This window comes from Argiope bruennichi, chromosome X1 (genome assembly GCF_947563725.1).
Source record: "Argiope bruennichi chromosome X1, qqArgBrue1.1, whole genome shotgun sequence".
Taxonomy (NCBI): Eukaryota; Metazoa; Arthropoda; class Arachnida; order Araneae; family Araneidae; genus Argiope; species Argiope bruennichi.
In genome coordinates, this window is record NC_079162.1 from 103,429,179 (window position 1) to 103,439,373 (window position 10,195).

Genomic DNA, 10,195 nt, shown 5'->3' on the forward strand with positions numbered 1-10,195 from the left:
TGGGGGCAACAGTACATCATCCACCAGAGTAGGAGCAACTGCACACAGCACTTCTTGGTGAATCATGTTCCCGTCTTCGCCAACGATGACACCCATTGGAATATTGACAAGAGAACATTTCTCTGCTGGACCAAAAATGCCTTTTATATAAATTGAAGCCTTATCTTCAACAGGAAAATCAGTCAATATATCTCTTCTGACTACGGTTATTTCAGTACCAGAATCAATTAAAGCTGTTGCAGGCTTTCCATTCACACTTATACGTATCTTTTCTAGATTACAAAGACCTTTATCAAGAGCAGGTCGTCTGTGAGACATCACTTTAGCCACTACTGCAGTTTCCTTAGTTACCGGTTCTGGGTCCACGACAGTTCTGTGAACATTTGCCTTTCTTCTACTATCTTGATCTGAGTTCGTCTTTAAAAGTTTGGGACAGAACTTCTTTACGTGTCCATCCGCTCCACAGAAATAGCAGGTAAACTTTGGACGGTTTTTCGGTTCGTATCTTTTCCGTGTGAAACCTTTATCTTGCTTCATCTGTTTAGGACTATTATTATAGTCTCTGTTGTCACGGCTAAAGGCGTTATTTCTAACATTTACTTGTGGATGTGCCTTGGGATTTGGATTCGACGGTCTCCGATAAGTTTTTCGAATACACTCGTACTCGTCTAGCTTGTCTGCTAAATCTTGGGGTTTGACTAATGTCCCCCATACGTCAACAAAATGGTCACGAATCTCTTGTGGAACTCTCTTCTTTACTTGATCCGTAATGATCAAATCTTTCAGTCCCTCCAAATCTGTGACATTCAAAGCACTTATCCAGCCTTGAAAGTAATTTGTAACTTCATAAATGAAATCTGTCCAACTCTTCTCTGGATTTCTTTGGTGCTGAACAAATTTCTGCCGAAAACCTTCAGCATTCAATTTAAACTTCTTCATCAAGATTTCCTTCACATGTTCAAAATTAAAAAATTCTTCTTCTGGAATTCTTGCGATCAGTTCCACTATCTCTGCAGGCATGAGAGGTATTAAACATGACACCCAGTTTTCCTCATCAATTTTCAACCTCTTGACTTGTCTCTCAAACAATGACATATATAAGACAATGTCACATTCTTTTTCGTCGAATTTCGGCATGGACTTGGAAATTTCAATCTGCGGATTGATATGAAATTGTCCACCACTAGCTGAACTAGCATTAGATGGAGCCATTCCTGCTTCTATTTTTTTCTTTTCCAATTCAAATTCCATCTCTCGCTCCCTTGCTTCCATCTCTCGCTTCCTTGCTTCCATCTCCATCTGCAATTTCAACTCGTTATCTTTCTTTGTTGCTTCCATCTGCAATTTCAACTCTTGTTCCTTTCTTGTAGAGATTATTGTTTCTAGTAAAGTTTTCACAAATTCTTCTTCATATACCTGACTGCCAGTGATTAATGTTTTTAGCCCATATACTGTCATATCAGATTTCGGTTCCTCCCCCATTTCAGTTGCCAACACTATAAGATCACACTTGATACCCTTTGCCAAAAACGCCATTATTAAATAATAATTCTGACCCGAAAATAAGAAATTTACCCTGTTTCTTTTGAATTATACAAATTCTTTTTTTTTTTGTTGTTGTTGTTTTAAAAACGCGCAACAAGAATTCTGTTACTGCGGAGATACTCTTTACAATATTGAAAAAAAAATACTCAAATGAAAATAAAGTAAAATAATAATAATTGCTAACAATATTATCTTGATAATTTTTAAATTCATAAAACTTATTTTAACAATCTAAAATGCAAGTACATGTTTCAAACAATTTCTGTTTTATTTGAAAACATTTCTTAAAATATTAAACATAAAATGGTTTATGCACTTGCGACAAACTTTTTATAATGTAACACAAATTAACTTTTAACAACTTTTGTTGTTGTTCTATTTCACAACAATAAAATATAATCTCTAATACAACACTCCCTTTATACTTATATCAATAAAAAAAGAAAATGCAAAAGTAATAAATCTTCCATTAATAAAGATCATTCATATTAAAATATTTAACCAGAATTATTTATTTGAGCTATAGTCCAATGTTACGAAACAATAACTGAAAGAATTTAGTACATAAACAATCATAAAATGTATTAGAATGCTTTCCCGAATAATAGCAAATAGTATTAATTCTAAGAAATATCCTTTTAATAAAAAAAACACACAAATGGCATAAATTAGATGATAAAAAAAACCCATAAATCTACTCTTTCCTTTTACTTATTTCTTGTTTTCTTTTTTTTTTTAACTGCCGTCAACAGGATTCATAAAACAATAATGATTTATCCGGAACACCGGAAATGCGTATATCAATCAGAAAAGTATTATTTTTAAAATATCTTTCGTTCGGAATCGAAACGAAAGTGTTACTGGTAATTATTTTTCAACTAAAATACAGAATTATCAAGCACAAAATTCAATTAAACATATCACTTATTTACTAGAATACAGAATAATCAAGCATAAAATTCAATTAAACATATCACTTATTTAAGACAACAATCAAAATAAATTCTTTAATGTCCAGAATATCTGAAAAAAGAACATAAATATCAAAACAAGTGAAACAAAAACTCGTAGAGCTTATTATTGTATTTTCCAAGAATTAATTCCTTGCAATGTTTATGGAACAATTACTTTATTATATATTTAAAAAAAATATATCAAAAGAACACAAGTTTTATTCTTATAAAAATAAAGAATTTATTATAAAATGATATACAATTATTTATGACAGCATTCACCCTTTCAAAACGAAACGATAGTGTCAACAGTTGTTCAGCTCATTTCTTGATAGAAATAAATTTTTAACACAGCATGTTTTAGTTTTATTTCTCTAAAAGGTACAATAATCAACTTTCTTTTTTTTTCTCTCTTTATTTTACTGACGTAAACTATATTTAATCATCGTAACCACTGACGCGGTATTATCACTGACGTAACAAATAAAATGGCAAGTCTCTGGCAGAACAAAGTATAAACTATAATAAATTAATACTTATTTGTGCTGTAAAGATATATTACCAACATGTTAGAAGGTGACACAACATGCAGAATTTAGAAATATGGATATCACTGGCGTGATACAACAACTTATATTCCTGACGGAACAAAATCACTGACGTGATACAACAAATTATATTCCTGACGGAACAAAATCACTGGCGTGATACAACAAATTATATTCCTGACGGAACAAAACTATATCTTTACATGCGCACCAAATCAGTAAACATTTAGCTTACCTGAGTTCCTTTAGCTACTGCCGTAACTTCCTTCATTACATACCTGGATTCGGTGGGTTAACTCGATTTCCTTCTGGATCAGCCGGAAATATAATAGACCCCTTCATTAATCCAGATCCCGTTCGCTGCCACCAAGATGTCGGCGCTGCCGAGCTTTTTTATTTCTTATTTCTCATCAGAAAAATTAATAAGGCAAAGACTGCCCTTTTAGTAAATAAATGTAAACGAAAATAATTGGCCTGACACCATATTTAAATTTTTTGATAACATTTAATTGACGTAGGACGAAACATAACATATAAGAACACTATTACAAAATTTAGTACGTTAACATCATAGAGCTTTCCAACATCCATCTCTCTCCTCTCTCGGCCGCGTCTCTCCCGCCGTCCTTCTTCTCCACCCTCTTCCCTTCAGTTCGTTTTCTGGTTCTAATCATCCGCAGCGCCCTCACAACGGTGATGCAGATACTCCTACCCGCGTAATAATGTAGTTAAATGCTTAGATGGCTTATCTATTTTTATTAATCATGCAACTTTGGTTATAACGAATAGACTAAAAATTCTCTGTTATGGGACAGTTATTACTTTTGAAAACTGCGGCTGATTGCAAGCGCGGCTAAGCATATCATGCATTCTCTTTGTTTGTTCCTAACTCGTCAAGTACAGTTGATCTTTAACTTTAAACATTTATTTTACTTACACCATCAAATTTACGCACAGAAAGAATTCATATTTAATATGAAAAATGAAAATAATCGCTTTTATTATGATATGAAAAATGTCTTTCAAATCAAATACCTAGAAGTCAAAACAAAAATCGTAAAATCTTGGAATGCAGATAAAACCTTTCAACGGTATACTTTTCAGAATGACAGAAATGTGAATGTATGTGATTAATTAAGAATGTGTTATTATTGTGTATTTATATTTTATTAATGCATAAAATCCAGCATCAAAAACCTTAATAATTTAATAGTAGTAATTTGAAATATTTTCAGTTATTTATAATTGCAAGTATAGAGTACATTTGAAAAGCCATTATCTATCATTTACAAACGTAATTATATTGTGAATTAATTTTTAATATATATGCAAGGATTGCAAGCTGTACACAATTCAAACATTTCGAATCGTGTACAGCTCGTATCATATTTCTGTTTGTGTAAATATAAATGTCAATTAAGAAGATATAGGATTAAATGTTAGTTCTAACTGATATTTGTCTTAATAAAATAACTTCTTATGAAATCTTCCATGTGATTTTTTTTCAGGTCATTAAGCTTGTAAGTTACATTTAGAAAGTCCCACTTTATTTATGTGAAAAATTTTGCCCATATATTTTTATGAAGTTTACATATATTGATAATAAATCTAATAATTTAATTAATTGAATAAATTTATAATTTTTAAAAAAGCATTTCATTAGCAATTGATGTAAAAGATGGACAAAAGGTTATCCTCAGTTATGTAAATAAATTCCAAATCAAATCCTAAATTGAATGTATGTCTTGCATTCAGCTAGGTAAAAATCTTCTTGCTTTTGATTTCTTAAGACTTTTAAATTGTATTTGTTTAGGAAATATTATTATGAAAGTTATTCAAGGGTTTTTGTTTTTACTGAAGCCTAATAAAATGGCCTTTTATTACAGGACTTTTTCCTCGTAAAATTTATAAAGAAAATGTTTTTCTTCATTTGAAAGTAAAAATTAAAAAAAAAAAATCCTTTATATTGAATGGTAATGCATGTTTAAAGTGATGGATCTTTTTATTTTGTTATAGCTATGATTTCATAATATGCTGGTAAGAAAAGCACTACAAATGTTTTTATACATTCAGAAAAAAATATTTATATAATAAAATATTTTGTATATTTCATTATATCTGAGAATTTTTTAAAGATAAATATTACTTCATTTTTTAAAGGTTTATATTTAATAACTGTTAAAGGATTTCCATCATAATACGTAATGAAAACATATTTGTATGTACATTTAATGAATCATGTTTCACTATTAAAATTTCACTTCACATACTTTTTGTGTGTGATTGATTTAATTCAAATACCAACTACACTTTCAATGAAATTATTAAAAAGGCCAGTTAAATGTCCATAATATGCAATCTGGGTGAAATAAATAATGGCAAATACTTCTGTTTGGTGTTTTTCTTAAGTGTGTATATTGAATATTAGAATAGCTTTAGTTTTTTTTATAGTACTGGAATGATTGTATTATATATATATACCTTCTCGAATCAAAAATTTTCAGATGTTCAGTATCTGTGTATTTTATTTTAGAATATATATATATATATATATATATATATATATATATATATATATATATATATATATATATATATATATATATATATATATATATATATATATATATATATATTTTGAAAAAATGTAAAACTTTTAGATAGTACCAAATTCAATGAAATAATCAAACTTCTGCTGTAGTAAATTAGTAAAAATCCAATAATCTTTTTAAATAAAAATCTTTGAATTGCCTAAATATTTTGCATTATTCAAAATTATTTTAAATTTTTAAAGCATATTCAATTTTAGAATTGAGAAATGGAGTTGCTATAACCTTTTGTTATAATCTATCTACTGAATAAATTTGTGTTATATACGAATTTACAAATTGCAAGTTATAGTAATATTGGATATGCTTAGTCCTAATTATTTTTATACATTAATGTAATTTATGTTAATATTACTATATGTTCTTAGCTTTAAAAATCGTATATAAAAATAATTTTTAAGTTAAAGCTATTTTTCTAAAATTCTTAATCCATTGTAAACTTCATATATAGGAAATTTTATTTTTCATAAAAAAGCATTTTAACACAATTCTGTCGCTTAATCTTTTCACAACTATCTTAGTCATAACTTTAGGATTAAATTTATTAAAATATTTGCTGTGTTTAAATTACATGCTTATACTTTATTTACAATATATATGCACATATGATATTTTGCAATACCAGTTTCACATACAATCTGATTTAAATATCTCTTTGGAGTCAACATTCAACTTGTACATAATAAAAACAATGAAATACGTAATTAGGTGGCATCAAATTATAGGTATCATCAAAAGGACATTTAATTAAAAGGATTCTTGACGCATGGATTCGATAATTTATTTTAAATAGTTACCCCAAATTTTGCTCCAACTGCATTTTAAAGAGATGAACTTTTTCATAAATTCCTCTGATTCTTTATGGCAACGATATCAAACTCATAAGTTAGCCTGGCCAAAATAAACAAGTTTTATATGGGAGACAAAAAAAAAAATGTTTTTCTTTTTGGAAATGTTGATCTATAACATATTAACAAAAAGCTGAAAAAATATTTCCGTTTTCTCAAAACATTAATAGCTTTAATGAAGACATTTGGTCTTATGTTGTTAAATAGAAAATTTAAATTTATTTTATATATTAATCATTATTTTAAAACCTAAAAGCATCTCAATGCACCAAACATTTCATAAAGCTTTGTTTCTTGTATGCCTACCACAGGCATTGGTATCAGGGTGAAGGTTAAAGAGTGAGTCTATGCACCTGCATGCACGCACATACATAATAAATTAAGTTTATTTGTATTTTTAAAAACTAATTATTTTCTATCCATTTAAATTTAACCTTATAAACACTTTAATTTTCCTAGTTGCACAAGTTTCCTAGACTTCTTGGAATATAATAGCTGTAACTTTTTCTTAAACTGCTGTCTCAGCAATTCTTTAGTTTAACTCCAGGTTCAATTCTCAAACAGGGAGCCCTCTTTCTGTGATGTTAAAAATTGTTGAAAATTGAAATTAAAAATTTCATTTTCTTTTTTTGCTTTGATATTCTTTTAGGTGAAGCTTCATCGTGTTTCTCTCCAATAGTCATGGATAACTGACAATAATAGGTAAATACTACACCCAAGATTCCTCTTTAATTCTTCAAATTTAAAATAAACTGATTTGTGGCTTTTTTTCATGGCTGTATTTTCTCAAAGACTTTACAGAAAAACACAGTTTATCTTATATGTAATACTGACATATATAAAATTATTGCATAAGGCTTTAAGTCTACACAAATTTCCCCATATATTTATGTTACAAATTAAAAATAAAACAGTGAAACATACATACATTCTACTTACAAAATAAAAAATGAGCCAGATTTTTGTTACATTTGTACATATTAATTTGTTAATTATTTTAATAACAATTTTGAAATACTAACAAAAATTAATTTTCTTTACAAACATTAAATAAAATGCTTTCCTTTAAAATTTATTTTCAGGGTGGAAAAAATACAATCCTTCATTATGTACTGACATGGAATATCTTAAATAAATGGGCATTTTCATTTATATAAATATTATTCAGCATCAATATGAATTTACATTATATATACTCCAGTTTAAAATCAAATAATAAATTACCTACAATAATGCAGAATTATGTCAAGAAGAATATAAAGAAACCCTTCAAATATGAGGATAAATACTTCAACATACATCATTCTAGAAAAGAATATTGAATGCTTTATACATACAAATGAGCTTCAGTAGGAAGTAAAATTAATTTTTTCACTAATTTTCCCGATATATTCATATGACTTACTGTATACAGCTTAATGACAAAAGAATATAATCAGGCTGACAGCAATATATATATATATATATATATATATATATATATATATATATATATATATATATATATATATATATATATATATAAACAAACTTGTTCAAGAGCAATTTTTTGAACATGTTATTTTTCAGAGAAGGCAAGGATCCTTTCAAACATGGAATGTCTAAAGGTGTGATGAGCTAAGTAATTTTTAAATGGTTTAAGTCTTATGAAAGACATTCACCAAGTCTCTGAAAAGAAAAAGACTGCTTATAATTAAGAAGTGTAAAATAAACAGGAATAAAAATACCAGTCTGTATTCTGATGGTAAAAACTTCGAAAGATATTTTTAAAAGTGATAATTTTACACAAAATTAATAAAAAAATTCACATTAATTATGTATGACCACTAATTTAGAAATGCCACACACAATAATACAAAATAAAAGTTTAAAATAATTAGTGAGGAATTATGAAACTATTCATTGACAAATGTGTAATTTTTGTTTACATTATATAATACAAAGGTCCTTCAGTGATGAGCTAATTTGCTCACCAATATTTATTCATATTCAATGAATAAAAATATTTTTTCATATTCAATGAATAAATACTTATGTGAGAAACAACTTTAAAATCTATAAGTAGTTATGGTGAATTGAAAGATTTGATGGCTATGAAAGAACAAGAAACAAATAGGAAAATTAAAAAAAAAAAAAGTAAAAAATAGCAGTTTGTTATTTCTTTAGCATTTCCCGGCAATGATTCCAATTGAAAAAATTGTTTAACTGCTGCATCAAAATTTGTTTCACTTACGAGATAACAATTTGCTTGTTGAGGTAAGTGAGGAAGAATGCCTGTACCTAAATAACCAAACTTTGTATTTTGTAATATTGCATCTCCATTTTGCAGACGAAGTTTCTCAGGTTTTAAAATCTCAAAAAATAGCTCACTTCCTAATAATATATCAATTTGACCTGATGTGTGGAAATTGAAATGAGCTAGTTCAATTGAAGAGGGAATATTTAATGCAGATATATTTAATTTCGATACAGGAATCTCATTGGTTATTTTAGGAAGAACAGAACATTTCACCACGTGCGAAAATGAATAATCTCGATTTGATACTTCAATGTTAGCAGCGTGTTTAATAAACTGCGTAGTTCCATTTATACCTGATACACCTTGTTTTATAGATTTTAGTTTGATTCCCAATTTTCTAGCTACATCTTCTCGAAAAATACATAACGTCGAAGCATTGTCTAAGAGCCCTCTTAATTGAACTCTGCGACCATCTGCAGTTTTCACATAAATAAGAAGAGTGTTTAATATAACCGATTTATTCGCTTCTATCGCCTGTTTAGTATCTCTCGGATTCAATGTCAATACAGATATTTCGGTTTGTACGTTTAGTTTAGGTTTCGTTTCAGCATAGTTATTCACTCTTTAATGCATTATCAGATCGTTATGAAAATCAACGTCAATTGATAGACTCTCATATACTAGAAATAATAAATTTTGAGAAAATTCGTAGCGAATCTGCTAAAGAATTGTGCGCTTTAAAGGACTGCGTTAATAAAAACATTAGAGCGTTAAAGGTTCTTAAATCTGTTTTGACATTGAATCCAAGAGATACTAAACAGATGATAGAAGCGAATAAATCGATTATATTAAATACTCTTCTTATTTATGTGAAAACTGCAGATGGTCGCAGAGTTCAATTAAGAGGGCTCTTAGACAATACTCCGACTTTATGTATTCTTCGAGAAGATGTAACTAGAAAATTGGGAATCAAACTAAAATCTATAAAACAAGGTGTAACTGGTATAAATGGAACTACGCAGTTTATTAAACACGCTGCTAACATTGAAGTATCAAATCGAGATTATTCATTTTCACACGTGGTGAAATGTTCTATTCTTCCTAAAATAACCAATGAGATTCCTGTATCGAAATTAAATATATCTGCATTAAATATTCCCTCTTCAATTGAACTAGCTCATTTCAATTTCCACACATCAGGTCAAATTGATATACTATTAGGAAGTGAGCTATTTTTTGAGATTTTAAAACCTGAGCAACTTCGTCTGCAAAATGGAAATGTAATATTACAAAATACAAAGTTTGGTTATTTAGTTATAGGCATTCTTCCTCAGTTACCTCAGCAAGCCAATTGTTATCTTGTAAGTGAACCAAATTTAGATGCAGCAGTTAAACAAATTTTTGAATTGGAATCATTGCCGGGAAATGCTACAGAAATAACAAAATATGGAAA